General features: G+C 41.6%; 1 protein-coding gene across 1 annotated transcript in view; it reads right to left on the minus strand.

Moving 5' to 3' along the window:
- Nucleotides 1-3,376: 3,376 nt before the first annotated feature.
- Nucleotides 3,377-18,160, minus strand: part of LOC119976685 (zinc finger protein 271-like) — a 95,750-nt gene continuing 80,966 nt past the window's right edge. Inside the window, exon 3 of the mRNA XM_038817385.1 lies at nucleotides 3,377-3,437. The gene's annotated coding sequence lies outside the window, so the exon portion shown is untranslated. The remainder of the gene's footprint in view (nucleotides 3,438-18,160) is intronic.

The following is an 18,160-nucleotide window of genomic DNA, read 5'->3' on the forward strand; positions in this document are numbered from 1 at the left end:
CGATACATGTCTGCGCCTTTGATTCCACCTGCACGATTTGCCACTCTGTTTTTTTCACATATGCTTTGTTCCATGGGTAATACGAAGAAAATTTGACCATTATTAACAAACCAGCTATCCGTGTCGAGCTGCAGGAGTTCTGAATAAAAATAGCAAACATGCTGGCCGGCTGCACCTTGCAGTTTATGGGATGATAAAAGGGCTGCTTTTTTTTTAGGTTGAAGAGAGAGACGCGCACAGCGGATCCGCAGCCGGTCACAGCTCTCCCGATTCAAACAATGACAAAACATCGAATATAACCCCCGTGTCCAAATGTTGTAGACGCTATGAAACTGGGCGAAAGTGCGCTCCCCATTTTGCAGAAGACATTTGGACAGGCTATTAGAGTGGGAAAAGAAGTGACAGTTGGAATACAGTGCGGAAAAGTGTGAGGTTAAGAACTTTGGTAGCAAGAATGGAGGCATAGATATTTTCTAAATGGGAAGAAGCTAAGGAAATCTGAAGCACAAAGGGACTTAGGAGTCCTAGTTCAAGATTATTTTAAGGTTAACGTGCTGGTTCAATCGGCAGTTGGGAAGGCAAATGCAATATTGCTCATGTCAAGAGGGCTAGAATACACGACCAGGGATGTACTTCTGAGGCTGCATAAGACTCTGAATAGACCCCATTTGGAGTATTGTCAGCAGTTTTCGATCACCAATCGAAGGGAGGATGTGCTGAAAGGGTGCAGAGGAGGATCACAAGAGTGATCCCTGGAATGAAGAGCTTGTCATATGAGGAGCGGTTGAGTACTCTGGGTATGTTCTCATTGGAATTCAGAAGGATGAGTGGGATCTTATTGAAACTTCCAGGACACTGAGAGGTCTAGATAGTGGGGACGTTGAGAGAATGTTTCTACTTGTACGAAAAACAAGAATCCGAAGGCACAGCCTCAGACTGAAGGGACAATCCTTTTAAACTGAGATGAGGATGAATTTCTCCAGCCAGAGGGTAGTGAAATTGAGGAATCTTTGCCGCAGGGGGCTGTGGGAGGGCAAGTCACCGAGTGTCTTAAAGCAGACATAAATAAGTTCCTAATTAATAAGGTGATGGGGTTAAGGGGAGAAGGCAGGAAATAGGATGACAATCATATCAGTCATGGTTGAATAGCGGAGCCAACTCGATAGGCCGAATGACATATGGTCTTATAATATCGTATTTCTATATCGAGTAAATTATTCTGAACAACGTCGGAGTCTTTGCCGTATTTGGTAGAAATAAAAGCCCATTTTATAGGAGCGCACACTCGATGCTTCACAGGCCAGAATGCACCAGGGCAGAGATAATTCCTGTGTATCCACCTTTGGACCACTGACTCGTTATAAAAGGAAATTTCTGTCCTTCATACACGCGATACTTTAGAAATAGAGGAATATTATCTTCACCCTAGAAACTTGGTCACTGTCTGAAATAAAATTCTGAATAACGGCTTAGCCCGTATTATTCATTCCTGAATTTGCTATAGAATTCTGTGAACATCGAAGCAAGTTACTTGTCTCACAATTGCTTTTCATTCAGAACTAGACACCGGATAATCAATAATTGTTGAATCAACTGAACCATTTTCTTTGAAACAAGCGCTTTGGAACTATCTCCGATTAATTTGAGGTTTACTGTTGTTCCAGTTAATTTGGTGGCGATTGTTATACTAACTCGAGGGAAGTGTGGTCTGTCCAAATGTATCACTCGATACCTGGTTGCCATGGCAGCTGCGGATCTAACGGTTGTCATCGTTGATGTGGTATTACACCGGATCAATAGCATGTATTTGCCGATAAATTATTTGTTTGTGACTCCTATGTGCATTGTCAACTTCGTTATGTATATTGTCGCTGTTGACTGTTCTGTCTGGTTTACTGTGGCCTTCACTTTTGATCGCTTTGTGACAATTTGTTGTCAGAACCTACAATTAAGATGGTCCACTGAAAAAGCAGCATCGGTGATTATCGCCAGCATATTTGTGGTGAGTTGTGTGAGAAGCATCCCGTTTTATTTTGCAGATGAACCTGCCTACATCATTGACAACGTGCCATGGCATTGCGTACCTACAGCTGCCTATCTCACTTCTCCTTTGTGGAAAGCATACGAGTGGATCGACAGCATAATAACACCTCTATTACCATTCTGCTTAATTTTGTTGTTCAATGTTCTGACTGTCAAACACATTGTAGCAGCAAATAAGGTCCGGGTGCACCTCCGACATAACAGTGAGAATGACAATGATCCAGAGATGAAGAATCGGAAAAAATCTATGATTTTACTTTTCACTATTTCTGCCAATTTCATACTACTCTGGATGATATACTTTGTACATTCGGTATATTGGCCAGTGGTAAACTTTAATTATACAGACAAATATTACAGTAACTCGATTTATGTTATCCAGCAAGTTGGGTTTATGCTGCAGCTTCTCTGTTCTTGCACCAATACTTGTATCTATGGTCTAACACAAAGGAAATTCAGACAGGAGCTGAGGAATGGAGTTAACTATCTGTTCACAATGAATGAGAAAATATGTAAACAACGAAAATTTGTTCATACTGAATGGGAAACTAAGTAAACACCGAGAAACAGGCATCGACCTGGAGCAGTGACTTCAGATTTAGAAAACACTGCCTTCTATATTCTTCAAATCTTATTGAGCAGGTGAAGGGAAAACTGAATTTTGGCATTTGAGATAATGATTTAAAATTGCAAAAATATTGGCAATAAATATTAATGATTGAAAGTAAAAGGAAAGTATGAAGAAACATATAACGTGTAATATTTAAATATTGTTTTTTGGTTGTTCTTTGTCTGGTTTTGAACTTAGAGCATGCACAAACTACCAAAATGTATTCTGTTAATCCGCCCCCACTGAAGCAACATTGACATGTCATTGTCAGCATCCATGGAGCGTCTTGATCCACAAATGTTCTCACAAACACTAAAGTTCACATTTCGATCAATGCAAAAAAATGTCAAAAAATGTTTTCGGATCCAGATCAGAAAGTTCAGAAAATCAGATTTACATGAAAATACTTTCTCTGAATCGATACTAATGTGGTGTCGAATATTGGGGAAAGATAATTTCATTATCCATCGCTTTATTCTCTCATTTTGCGATGGAATCTCATGGCAGGTGGATTACGTTAGCCCCAAATCTAAGGGGCAGATACCTGTGCTTGTCTTTTGCACGCCTGCATGATGTTAAACCACAAAAACCTTGCCTCATATCCGCGTCCAGTTATTCAGGTTTTCAACTTGGATACACAACAAAACCCCACTACCAGAAATCGTTTTAAATCTCTCTCCAATATCCCTGCCCTTTCTCATCTCCAGCCACTAATCTGCAAAGCACAGGGAATTCTTGACCACGAACAGGAGAGCATGCATTCCATTTTTATCCGCCTTCCGTTCTGCAAAAGAGAAACACGAATTCATTCAAAACATTAACTCTGTTTCTGTCTCCACAGATTCTACTAGAACAGCTAAAATATGTAGCATTTTCTGATTTTGTCATTAGTTCCTCTGCCTCTGTGAAACACATCTCACCATTAGCCTCCAAATCAGACCTATCCCCCTGAACTGTATCTGAATAGAATTGATTCACTAGTCCCTCTCCAATCTCCCCGAATCTGTATTCGAAGAATATGAATCAGCCCGGTTCACACAATCTACCTCTTGCTGCCTTTAGTTTATCTGTACTTTCCGAATAATCACTCAGTTTATCTCCCATTCTCTATATATTTGATATTCAAAACGTATCTCTCTTAGCTTCGACTTCAACTTTTTCAAATCATCCATTGTCACCTCTTGTTCGAATGGCAACACTGAACAGCTCTGTTCTTACCAGTTACACCGTCTACGATGCTTCAGTAGATTAATGTCTTCAATTATGTTACTATACCTGCTACTTTACAAAAAGCTTCTTTCTGTTTGAAAACAATATATGCACACATCACATGACTGTTTCCATGATCGCCTGTGGAAGAGCACTTCCCAACTTCTACCAGTTTGAGTAACTACGTTTAGCCTCTTCTCTATGTGCTCTCTGTTATGCCTATTTAACAAAGCAATCAACAAACGATCGCCCGGTTTGAAAGCGTCATCCGCGGTAACAGAAAACGAATAATATAAAAGGCAACAAGTTAAATTCAACTCTAGTTTAATGATATTCCGCAGATTGATATGACATTCCAGTCCACCGGTACCTATTAGTCACATATCACCTCAAATAACAGAGGACATTAAGAAGTCTTACAACACCAGGTTAAAGTCCAACAGGTTTGTTTCAAACACTAGCTTTTGGAGCACTGCTCCATCCTCGGGTACCTCTTCATTCACCTGAGGAAGGAGCTGTGCTCCGAAAGCTAGTGTTTGAAAACAACCTGTTGGACTTTAACCTGATATTGTAAGACTTCTTACTGTGACCCTAGTCCAACGCTGGCATCTCCACAACAGAGGACATTGCACATACTTCTTCATCCGGGACACTTCAGTGTGGAAGTAGCGACGACACAGGGGCAGATCCTCGGTCTGAATGGGCCCTTCAATCACCCACCGCCTTATTAAACATTGTTTATCATGCTCGCTGTTTCCTGAACTTGCATGTGGTGACCTCAGGTATTGATCTATTCTGTGAGGAGTTCGTAAAGGGCACAAAGCGAAATTTTGTTGCATTACTCTAACTTGCAGGAGGTGACTAGTGGTGTACAACATGGATCTGTCATGGGCCTCACTACCAATATTCAACAATGATTTTGATGATGGCATAAAAAGTCATCTGTCCACATTTGCTGATAATACATATTTAGGTGAAATTGTCGACAGCATAGATGATAGCATAAAATAGCAAGGAGATATTGACCGACTAGGTGGATGGACAAAATTGTGATGGGGGAAATGTAATGTAAGCAAGTGTTAGGTTATCAATGTTAATCGAGCTATATGAAACCTTGTTGTAGACTGTACGTGGTGTGCTGTGAGTGGTTCCGGACACAACAACTTGGGAAGTATATTTTGGCTTTGGAAGTAGTGCAACGCTGGTTTACAAAAAATGTATCTGGATTACAGGGGTTTTGTTAGATGGAGATTTTACTCAAATTCTACATGTTTTCGCCAACGGATCGCAGGCTGCGGGCATACCTCACTGCTTCTGCTGCTACTCGTCTTTCTACTCAGAGTTTTTAATGCCTAAATTGCCTGCTACATGTTGGATCCCACTTCTCGGCTCAAGTTCCTAATGTCCCCCTTCCATGAATGTAGTTAATTGTTAAATTGGTTCAGACTCCACTACCCCGCGCATAACGCAAATTTGTACTGAAAGAACATTGCTGACTATTAACGGGTGAATTAACCTTAAAAAATGTTACAAATAGTTGTACTGCTACCCATAGAAACGTGGGAGTAAAGCTGTTCTCTATTCTAAAATTATTAAAAGTCGGAGAACAAAGCCATATTTGATTTCTGTTTTGAGCATAACGAGCAGGCTGCTTTCTAAATATGTTCATTGTAAAATTTTCTCTGATGCCGAGGACATGGTGATCATTAACAACGACAGAGGGCAAGAAAGGAGCCGCAGTTGGCAAGAAGGGTGTAAAGAAAATCATCAAGAAGTCACGCCCAAGAGCGGCAAAAAATGGAAGTGAACCAGGAAAGATAGTTACTCCATCTACATCTACAAAGTGATGAACCAGACCTTGTAAACGGAGGCAAAGACTCCACGTGAGGCCAGGACTGGGGACAACTCACTTTATTCCACAGTAGTCACAATAATCACTCCTCTCCACACTCCACTCCCCGCAGGCTCTCTTTCCTGAACTGCTTCCAGGTTGAGGTTGATATTCTGTGGGGATCTCCTCAAAATAGGAGGAAGCTGGCCCTCTAGTCCATTGAGTAGCTCATTTTCACGTATGTCGGAGGGGAAGCGGATAACCTAAAGCTCTGTCCCAGTAGGGAGTCAGAAACCTAGGATCACCCAAACAGTGGCTTCTCCTCCAAGGCCATGATCATGAACTCATTTGACAATCGCTTTTCAGTGCGCATCGCTGGTGAGGCTTCCCAGCTGGTTCATTACAACAAGCAACAGACCATCAGGTCCCTGGAGATCGAGACTACTGCTGCCTGGGAAAGTGGCCAAGCGAAATGTGCTGGAGGGGTCAAAGGCAGTGACCAAGTACACCAGCTCCAAATGAAGCTGCACCAGATTCGTATAAATATTTTTTTTCTTTTTTTTTTTTAATTTAGAGTACCCAATTATTTTGTTTTTCCAATTAAGGGGAAATTTAGAATGGCCAATCTACCTATCCTGCACATCTTTGGGTTGTGGGGGCGAAACCAATGCAGACACGGGGAGAATGTGCAAACTCCACACGGACAGTGACCCAGGGCCGGGATTCGAACCCGGGTCCTCAGCGCCGTAGGCAGCAATGCTAACCACTGTGCCACCGTGCTGCTAACTGATTCGGAAATATTTTAAAAAGTGGCTTTAAATAGTTTTGAAATAATAAATAACACAGTGCATAGCAATACGGTACATTGATGAATTTGACAGGACAACAAATACAAAAAGGAGCAATGTTAGAACTATTCGGTAAAGGGCAGTACGGTAGCACAGTGATTAGCACTATTGCTTTACAGCGCCAGGGTCCCGGGTATGAATCCAGCTTGGGTCATCGTCTGTGCGGAGTCTGCACCTTCTCCCTGTATTTGCGTGGGTTTCCTCTGGGTGCTCTGGTTTCCTCGCATTAGTCCTGAAAGTCGTGCTGAAAGGTTAATTGGAATATCTGAATTCTCTTTCAGTGTACCTCAGTATTAATGTAGCCTATTTAATAACAATAATAATCTTTATTGTTACGACCAGGCGCTTACATTGCAATGAAGTTAGTGTGATAAGCCCCTAGTCACCACAAGGGACTATTTCTCATTAGAACGGAGAAGGACGAGGGGCAACGTGATAGAGGTTTATAAGATAATCAGGGGAATAGATAGAGTAGACAGTCAGAGACTTTTTCTCCAATGGAACAACCCATAACAAGGGGACATAAATTTAAGGTGAATGGTGGAAGATATAGGGGGGGATGTCAGATGTAGGTTCTTTACCCAGAGAGTAGTGGGGGCATGGAACGCACTGCCTATGGAAGTAGTTGAGTTGGAAACATTAGGTTCCTTTAAGCGGCTATTGGATAGGTACACGGATTATGTTAGAATGATGGGGTGTAGATTAATCTGTTCTTAATCTGGAAGAAATGTTCAGCACAACGTCGTGGGCCGAAGGGCCTGTTCTGCGCTGTATTTTTCTCTGTTCAGTATTCTAAGCCTCATTAAATTATTTGAGGATGTGACAAGACACATTGATGGAGGTCGGGCAGTGGAACTGGTGTTTACGGATTTCAGTCAGGCATTTGATGAGGTTCCCCATGGTAGGCTCATTCAGAAAGTCAGGGGGCATGGGACACAGGGAAATTTGGCTGTCTGGATGATGAATATGCTGAACGAAAGAAGACAGTGAGTTCTAGTGGATGGAAAATATTCCATTGCTCTAGACTATTTGCTCTAGAGTCGCTAGGTATATTTCTGATACCACCACAGGGTTCAAAGCCAAGTACTGATCAATAACTCACTACACCAGTTAGTAAGTTTGAAATCAATACACATTCATGTACACCCACAGTCAATTATTACTCATGCATAAACTCTACTCGCTAAACTACAACTATTACTAAAGCCTATACTTAGCTTCGAGTGGCCCACCAGGTCAGAGGAACAATGGCCGTTCTGATACTGCTGGCTTCGAACTGGTATGGTACAGTAGCTAGGAGCGTCTATCTCGTAGCGTGCGTTGACATTAGACTTACTTGGTTGATGCAGCTGCTAGGCAGGTCTCTCCTCGTTGAGAGCCAAGGCCAAGAAAGTGAACTGAACTTGGGGATGCTATGTTATAATCCCCAGGGATTTCGCGCCGTTCTGGGCGGACCCTGGACTTGGTCCCAATTAATTGGACCATGTCCCAATCGTTCCTATCGATTTTCTCCAATACCGGAGTTGTTCCCTGATCGCTGGACGGGCCCTATGTGGCCATTGGCCTGACTTTATTTTAGCTCCCACTGGCGCCGTGGAGTCTGTCTTGGTCTCGATTGTTTCAATGTTTCTTTTTGTCCCTGGAGATAGCTCATTAATATGTTAATGGCTATTGGTTTCAGTTCTGTCTGGGTTCTGCAAATCTTAATACACAGGAAACCTTGCGCCTGCTTGTGTTCTCTGGTGTTGTCCGTTTTTCCCTGAACGCCTTGCGAGTGTCCATTTTGAATCGGGAGGTGGCCACCCCAGGTGGCTACAGGAACTCTGCTCTTTGTAGTTTTTATAAATGACTTGGATGAGGAAGTGGAAGGGTGAGTTAGTAAGTTTGCTGATGGCACGAAGGTTGGTGGAGTTGCAGATAATGTCGAGGGCTGTTGCATGTTACAACAGAACATTAAGAAGATGCGGAGTTGGGCTCAGAAGTGGCAGATTGAGTTTAACCTAAATGAATGTGATTAGTTTTGGAAGGTCGAATTTGAATGGGTTAAATGCAAGGTTATTGGAAGAGTGGAGGAACAAAGGTATCTTCGGGTCCACGTACATAGATTCCTGAAAGTTGCCACCCAGGTTGATCGGATTGTTAAAAAGGTGTATAGTGTGTTGGCTTTCATTAACAGGGGTTTGAGTGTAAGAGCCGCAAGGTTTTGCTGCAGATTTATAAAACACTGGTTAGATGCAAACGGAATATTATGTCCAGTTCTGGTCGCCTCATTAAAGGAAGGATGTGGATGCTCTGGAGACGGTGCAGAGCAGATTTACCTGGATCTTGTTTGGACTGGAGGGCATGTATAATGAAGAAATCTTGAGGGAGCTAGGGCTTTTCTCACTGGAGCAAAGAAGGAATAGAGATGACATGATAGAGGTGTTCAAGGTGATGAGAGTCATGGATAGAGTGGATAGCCAGAAACTTTTCCCAAGGGCGGAGATGGCTGTCACGAGGGGACATAATTCAAACGTGATTGCAGAAAAGTATAAGGGAGATGTAAGGGGTAGGTTATTTACACAGAGAGTGGTGGGTGCATGGAATGCACTGGCAGCAGAGGTGGTGCAGCCAGAACCGTTAGGGACATTTAAGCGACTCTTGGACAAGCACATGGACAGCAGTAAATTGTAGGTGTGTAGATTAGGTTGATCTTAGATAAGGAGAAATGGTGTTGGTAACCGTTAAGGGGGGGGTTGTTGGGTTATGGGTGTAGGGTGGATACGTGGGTTTGAGTAGGGTGATCATGGCTCGGCACAACATTGAGGGCCGAAGGGCCTGTTCTGTGCTGTACTGTTCTATGTTCTATGTTCTAACAAATAGACTGGCGAACAATGTTCCAATTTACTGATTGAATGGACATATCGAACAGAATGCAGAAATAATATGACAGTTAATTGGTCAATTGTGCATGACAACCAATGCCCCGGCATTATGTTACTGACAATGCTTAGTAACCAATACACTGGGGAATTATGGTGTTTTCAATCATTTATTTTAGCTTGACAGGCAATTCACAAGCTAAACAATGCAGCTCATTATTAAATTGATCATCGTGTCCTATAGCGTTTATTGCTTAAATTTGACATGGTGTTATGGGCCAGGGTTTAGAGAACTCCAAAGTGTATCATGGAGATCACCTGGCCCATGACTTTTACTAGATTGTGGTATGGGGAGCACACGGCACTCTGCAGGTGTGATGCAGCAGAAATCTAAAAATAATTTTTAAAGCCAATTAGTTAACCTTTTTAAAACATACAGTGAATATGTTAGCAACCATCAATTCAAATACAACTCCGAAAGAATAGAACACTCTAAGTAATCCTTAAACTTTCCTTTAAACATCCAAGACAAAAACCCTTTTTACAGAAGCACTTTCTCTACTGCGAGCAGTTATCAATTTGAATTCACCCAAATGATCTAAAGATAGTTATTAGATTGCAGAGAGATCAAATTACACATTATTTGGCTGGCTGCAGCTCCAACACTAAAACAAAACTAAAAAAAAACACACACGCACCCAAGCTTTTCACAAAGCAAAACTAAAAACCAGAGCCAGAGCTCAGCTGCACCCACACTGACATCACTGCAGCCACTTGAGCAGACAAACATTTCTTAAAGTGGCATTCCCATGACTCCTTCCCCCCCAAAAAAAATTAAACCATCAACTTCAAGGTGGCTTCATTTTTGACCTTTCCACTATCCTTTAAGAACTCCAAACAGTAAATATACTTCGTTGTTTCAATAAACAACACACAGAAATAGATATAATAACATTGTCCATTTTATTTATTCCTCCTCCACCGTTCAGGCCTATTGTCATCACATTTGAGACAAAGCACTGGCTATCATATTTGCTCGTCCTGCCACATGTATTATTTTAAAATAAAATAGCTGCAACAATAAAATCCATCTAAACCGTCTGGCACTGATATTCTGGAATGGCTCCAAAACGTCAATGGATTATGATCAGTGCAGATAATTGTGTCTGGCGGATTGCTGGTCACGTAAGTTTGAAAACGTTGCAAAGCCAGCACTAAGCTCAAAGTTTCCTTCTCAATCGTAGAATACTTCTGGAGATAATTCAATTTCTCCGATAAATAACCAATGGGCCACTGCAGTCCTTCATCGTCTTCTTGTAGGAGCACCACACCTACGACCACATCACTCGCATCAACAGCCATTTTGAATGGTTTTGTGGAATTTGGGATGGCTAACACAGGAGCAGTGGTTAGCACAGCCTCCCAGCCATCAAATGCCTGTTGACACTCCACTGTCTACTCGGATTTGTTGCGCTTCTTCAGCAAATCCGTCAGTGGAGCGACCACACTGCTAAAATTCAGTGCAAATTTCTGGTAAAATTCGCTCATACGCAGAAATCGCATTATTTCCCTCGATGTTGAGGGTGTTGGAAACAGTCCAATAATTTATCTTTTCACATCCTGTGGGACCATTCGACCCTGTCCAATTGTATGGCCAAGGAAAGTGACTTGGGCTTTTCCAAATTCACTTTTGGCTCGGTTTATCACCCAAACCCGCCTCCTGACGTAGACCGAATAACTCCATCAGATCCTTCAAATATTCTGTCCATGTCTCGCTAAAAATGACGTCAATGTAAACAGCACAATTGGGTCATTAAAAGCAACTTTGTTAGTTGTAGCCACCTAAGATGGACACTGGGCTACAAAATGGAGAACTGCTAAGGCTGCAGGGAGAAAACAGTCTTAGCAAGGACAAGCAGTTTGCAGAAAACTAATTAGCATTCTGCACGTACAGAAACCAGTTTATGGCCAGGTGCAGAGTATCAGCCAAAGGTGTAAATGGCAACAACGATTTACATAGTAATGAGGTGATCCAGATCCAGGCCCGCACAATAGAAACATTTAGGTATGAATGGATACTTTTGAGTAGACGCCCAGACGAAACGGCACCATAGTATCCATCACAAAGACCCATAGAGACCGCCCCACCCATCGAGAAGCGACCCTCAGATTGGGGGGTTTGGAAAATATCGATTGGGAGAAGGCCCAATCGATACATGGCAGGTAAAGGCCCGCCCCGAAGACGCACGGACTTTGGGGGACCTATAAAAGTAGACCCCGCACATGGTTCGGTCTGTTTGGCTCCGGCTCTGTTGTTGCTCCGGCTTGCTGTTGGTTCCTGTTTTGCTCCGGCTCCGCTTTGCTGATACATCGCATCCTGACTCCAGTTCCATCACCAGCTGTTGAGCCACCAGCCGTCGAACTGTGTCACCACAACGATCGCTACGTGATCCAGACTTTGCTAGACCCTGACGATTTTAAGACCCTGAGAATTGCAGACAAAGAACGGGATGAAGGCCTCGCTCCCTGACCTTGCCTGTTCCTGTCTAGATAAGTATTTTAGTCATTTAGTTTAGAAGTAACTTAGTCTCTTTAGCGTATGCATGTGTATTTATTATATTGGTTATAATAAACACAATCGTTTGAACTTACTAATCGGTGTACAGATTTATTACTTTGAACCTGACCTTGATGTACTTGTGAGGTGTCTAAATACGGCACCTGGCGACTCCTGAGCAGAATTACATACACAGAGCTGTAGTAGTGTTAAGCACACGGCCTTTAAACGGAGGCGTGTTAATACACTCCAATAAAATGCGTAACACTCCAGTAAAACGCGCAACATAGTTAACCGTTGAAATGTGGCTGGGGCGTTTTTCATACCAAATGGCATAACTTTGAACTGGTATATACCATCTGGGTCACAAAACCTAAAATCCCATTTGCCCTTTCGGATAAAGGTACCTGCCAGTAACCTTTAAATAAATACAATTTGGAAATAAAAGAGGATTGTCCCACCTTCTCAATGCAATGCTCCAAGCATGGGATAGGGTAAGAGTTCATTCTTGTAACTGCATTAACCTATCTATAGTCCACACACAACCGTTGTGTACTGTCCGGTTTTGATTCTATCACGATGGTGAGCTCCATTGGCTTCAACCGACTTCAATCATGCAATTTTTAAGCTTCCTTTTACCCTTTTGTTAACTGTGCTAATTTTAAACGGTTAAGTCTATATGGGTGTTGTTTAATTTCCCACATCTACATTATGTATCGCCATTTTAGTACTTCCCAATTTATCTCCACAAACGTCCCCAGGTGATATCAATAATGACTGCAGGTCAGTCCGTTTTTCCTCTTGAAGTTAACTCAACAATTTATCCCAATTGTTAAGAACATCCTCGTTGTCCAATTTAATTTTAGGTATATCTAATTGACAGTCATCTGGATTTGGTTCATCACTTTCAGTTAGAATAATTAAAACCTCCTTTCGCTCCCCTTCCCTTTCAAGGTACCTTTTAAGCATATTCACATGACACACGCGGAGACTTTTCCTTCTATCCGGCGTTCTTACCACATAATTCCCCTCACTTAATTTCCTTTCAATCAGATAAGGTCCACAAAACTTTGCTTTTAAAGGTTCACCTGCCACTGATAACAACACTGAAATGTTATCCCCACTGACAAAACTACGAACATTGGATTTCTTGTCCGCTACCCGTTTTATCACATGCTGTGCATATAAATGCTGTATAGCCAATTCACTTGCTCTATTTAATCGTTCCCGAAACTGAGACACGCAATCCAATAATGTAAGTTCCGACTGCTCACTCACCAATTTTTCCTCAATCAATTAAAGTGGTCCTCTTACCTCATGACCAAAATCTAGTTCAAAAGGACTGAATTTGGTTGACTCATTAGGTGTATCCCTAATTGCAAACAGTACAAATGGAATTCCTTTGTCCCAATCCACTGGATAATCTTGACAATAAGCCCTCAACATTATCTTTAATGTCTGATACCACGTTTCTAATGCTCCCTGAGATTCTGGATGATGCGTATTTGATTTAAATTGTTTTATTCCTCAGCTATCCGTAACTTCTTTGAATAACTTTGAGGTATAATTTGATCCTTGATCTGATTGTATTTCTGTCTGCAGTCCATATCAAGTAAAGAATTGAAGTAACTCCTCCACAATCTTTTTAGCAGTTATATTGTGTATTGGAATGGCCTCGAGAGACTTAGTAGACACATCCATTCTAGTCAAAAGATATTGATTCCCACTTATCGTTTTGGGAAGCGGTCCTACACAAACAATTAGGACCCTTTTAAAAGGTTCCTCAAATGCTGGAATGGGTATTAAGGGCGCTGGTTTTGTCGCTGCTTGAGGTTTCCCGATCACTTAACATGTGTGACACGATCGACAAACTTGACCTAGATCTGTATGCAGTCCAGGCCAATAAAAATGTATTTGGATTTTAGCTTGAGTTTTCCATACTCCCAAATGAACTTCCGCTGGTACCTCATGTGCTACACGCAACACCTCCTTTCTATAAACTACCGGTAATACTACTTGATGAACTTCTGCCCACTTTTCATCCACCTGCATATGGAAAGGTCTCCATTTTCTCATCAAGAAATCACTTTCATGGCAATAACACTCTGTTCTACACTCAGATTCCTCTTCCAGGTATGCTTTCAGATACATCTGGTTTATTTCTATATATTTCTGCTGTAACTCCGCCAATTTTCCTGAACTAAAAATATCCGCCACATCCTCCATCTATTCTTTTCCAATTATCCGATCAAAAATTGATTCTGATAATTGCACTACACATTTCTCTTCACTCTCTGATTACTCCTCTTGTCTTAATCTTTGACTTTGAAAGATTGTTACTGTATTCCTGGACAAGAAAGTGTCTTTATTACTCTTACGACCACTTCACCAGTCTTGACTAGACTTTCCAATCTGACCTTATCTGATGGAACACTAGTCTTCTCACCCTGAATTCCACATATTACCACCTTTTCTGGCAATATTCCTCCCAAATGAAATAACTCCTCATCTCTTACCATCAAAGGTTGACAAGCTCCCGTACCGCTAAAACTGTGACTGCTTAATCTACTCCTCCTGATACACATGATAGAACGTTACCCACACAAGTAAATTATTTAAAGAGATCTGCCACCTTCTTATCAATCTCCTCTTGATGAGGCTGCACAATATTTTGCACCTCCTTCGCTTCACTTTGGCTTTTGTTGGCCACATTAACAGACCCCACTATTTTATCCTGCTTTACCATAATCAGCTTTCCCAGTGCTTTTCTTCCACCACCAACACTGTGACTTTACATGACCTAGTTTATTACAATGATATCATTTTCACCTTTTCATGTCTCTCTCACCCTCCTGGATTTCCTTTTTAATCTGAGGTACACTCTTCTTATTATCTCCCATCAGACCACTTCAGTATTTCTCATGTCCCCAGTTTCCATCCCTCACGGGTTGAAACTGATGTCGTCAACCAAACTTTGATTTATGAACTAATTCCTAACTATCTGCTATTTCTACTGCTAATCTCGCAGTTTTAAACCTCTGCTCTTCCACATGAGTTCTTACTACATCAGGAATTGAATTTTAAAACTCCTCCAAAACTACAATTTCTTTGCGAGCTTCATACGTTTGGTCTATTTTCAAAGCCTTTTTCCATCTCTCAAAATTACTCACTTTGATCCTTTCTAACTCCCTTGATGTTTAACCAGGTTCTTTCCTTCAATTTCTAAACTTTTGTCTGTAGGTTTCAGGCACCAGTTCATATGCACCTAAAATTGAATTTTTACACCTCCTCATACCTCTCAGGTACCTTCTCTGATAGTGAGGCAAACACTTCACTCGCTCTACCTACCACCTTTGTTTGTATCAGTAATACCCACATCACCTGTGGCCATTTCATTTGTTTAGCTACCTTCTCAAATGAAATGTAAAAGGCTTCTACCTCCTTCTCATCAAACCTTGGCAGTGCGTGGACATACTTAAATAGATCCCCACCAAACCTTCGACTATGAAGCTCTTTAGCTTGATCCTCATCACAATCCGCCAACCTTACTGACTGTCATGTGTCATGACCATTTTCCAAAGTTCAAACTCTCTCTCTCTCTCTTTCTCTGTCCTCTCTCTCCCTCTTTCTTTTTCCCCTCTCTCTTTTTATGTCTCTTTTTCTTTTTCCCTGATCTGTATTTCATTTTCTCTTTCTTTTTGTTGTGCGAGGGCCATTCTTTCTTTTCTCTTTACTTCTCTCTCCTTTTCTTTTTCATCCTGGTCTCTTTCTCTCTCTTTTTAGTTTTCCTCTCTATCTCTTTCTCCCTTCTTTTCTTTTTCCCTGATCTTTCTCAACCTTTCTCTGTCTTCTTGTTCTGCTCAGGCTATTCTTTCTTTTTCTCTCATTTCGTATTCAAGCTGCTTTAATTATTTTTCATGTTCAAGTTTCTTGATTTGTAACTGAAGTTTTGCCCTTTCTAATTCGCCAGACTGTATCTCAGGCAATTTTAAATGCTCAGCTAGCGCCAGAAGTACCTCACCTTTTCGCACTTTGGCAGGTAATGTTAATGCAATGCATTTGCCAAATCTAACAGTCTGTTTGTAGTCTCTGTCCGTAAGGTACTGCCTGTGAACATCTCCTCCGTAAAATAACTTCAGAGCCTCTGAAAGAGCCATTGTCCAAAACACCTTCTCCACTTAAACTAAAATACGCTGACACCTCACTGTCTTTACGTTCGCAATAGATAGACTTCTATCCCCCTCAAGCCCCCAATTTGTTATGGACCAGAGTTTACAGAGCTCCAAAGAATATCATGGGGATCACCTGACCCACGACTTTTACTAGATTGTGGTATGGGGAGCACACGGCCCACTCTACATGTGTGGGGCAGCAGAAATCTAAAAGTATATTTTAAAGCAAAACAATGTTTATTCTATGAACTCTGTTAACCTTTTAAAAACATATACTGAACATCTTAGCAACCATCAATTCAAATATAACCTCAAAAGAATACAACACTCTAAGTAATCCTTAAACTTTCCTTTTAACATCCAGGACAATATCTCTTTTTACAGAAGCAATCAGGTTTAAATTCTCTACTGAGAGCAGTTATCACTTTTAATTCACCCAAATTATCTTGAGATAGTGATTAGATTGCAGAGAGCTCAAAATATACCTTCTTTGGCTGGCAGCAGCTCCAAAACTAAAACGAAACTAAAAAACACAGAAACACCCAAGCTTTTTTTCAAAGCGAAACTGAAAAGCAGAGCCAGAGCTCAGCTCCACCCACACTCTGACATCACTGCAGCCACTTGAGCAGACAAACATTTCTTAAAGTGACATTCCAATGGCAGTGGCAACCGCATTCTGGGGAATAAAGGTATGCTTAATTGCAAATTTGGAACAATAGTTGATACACGGGGAATGATATTTGGCATTAATTATTAAATCAGACATGTTGATTAATGCACAGGAGAATATGTAAAGGTGAATGTTTAAGATGTGCTTCATGACCAATACAAAGATTGAAAACAGTGCAGTTAAGGTCTAACTTGACAAGTCTAACATGACCTTGACAAAGAAAACAAAGTGCAATAATGTCACATTGAATTGTGAAAACCATTGCATAACGTGATAAACTCCAGTTAATTTTCAAATTAGCACTTATAAACAAATAGAATGGGAGAATATGAGTGAACATTAAAATAATAATATGAATCTGCCAATACACAGCATCAGCACTTTGCTGTTTGATAGTAATTGGGAAATAATGACTCACAGATTAGGAAATCCAGTCATGTTTCCATTGGACATGAAAAGCAGTATTCGTATTTGGAAATTGATAAAGGTTATTCAGGAGGATGAGACAAACTCATAACGTTAAAGTTAAAAACTGTAACCAATATAATTTGGTATCTAAGTAGAGTTGAATGTTAACTGACGCATAGTCTGCCACATTTTGTTACTTTCTAACTGGCGCCCATTGTCCCGGAATGGCTTTCAACTGCATTTTTCCTATGTCAGTTTCTGCAATGTCTGGACTGCAACTCTTGTATATTTGCAAGCTGCAGCCTTTCTCAGTGTTGAACAATTTTAATTGATCTGTGTGGACGGCCATTTTGGATGCCCATACCCTCCATCCTCACCCTTACCGCCTCAACCCCGGCCTGTTATCTGCCGGTGGCCCGGTCCTGGCGCCGGTGGCCCCGCCCGTCCCTGAACCCAATGAACGCATGCAATCGCAGATGCGGGTCTGGCGACGTTCAGAAGTAGATGATACCATGGATGAACCTCCCATTGTGGTCTTACTTGAGCAACTGCGGAGCGCAATTTTCTGAGGTGTGTGGAAAACAAACATTCTCAGGTTTCCAGATGATGACAATCGAACGCCTCCTAATAAGCATGGCACAAAGTTTCAGATGGAACCTGCCCCATCATCTGTGCTCCGCGCATTCCTCTCTTCTCTGATTTTGTTTTGTTTCAACCTCGTCTCCCCATCCGTTCGTCACCTCCTTGCACGCTATTTGCAATTCTGTCACTCACCTCTCATTGATCGACTCTTGGAGCACCTTCACCATCAGCACTCCCGCTGAGCCGTCTTCCCCCCTGAGATAACAGACCACCAACTCATAATACATTGCGTACCTGGCACAGAACTCCACGATTGTATCCCACTAGAAGAGCAATTCTTAGACTATACCGTAGGGCTCTGTTTAAATA

The sequence above is a fragment of the Scyliorhinus canicula genome, chromosome 13, assembly GCF_902713615.1.
Source record: "Scyliorhinus canicula chromosome 13, sScyCan1.1, whole genome shotgun sequence".
Classification (NCBI taxonomy): domain Eukaryota; kingdom Metazoa; phylum Chordata; class Chondrichthyes; order Carcharhiniformes; family Scyliorhinidae; genus Scyliorhinus; species Scyliorhinus canicula.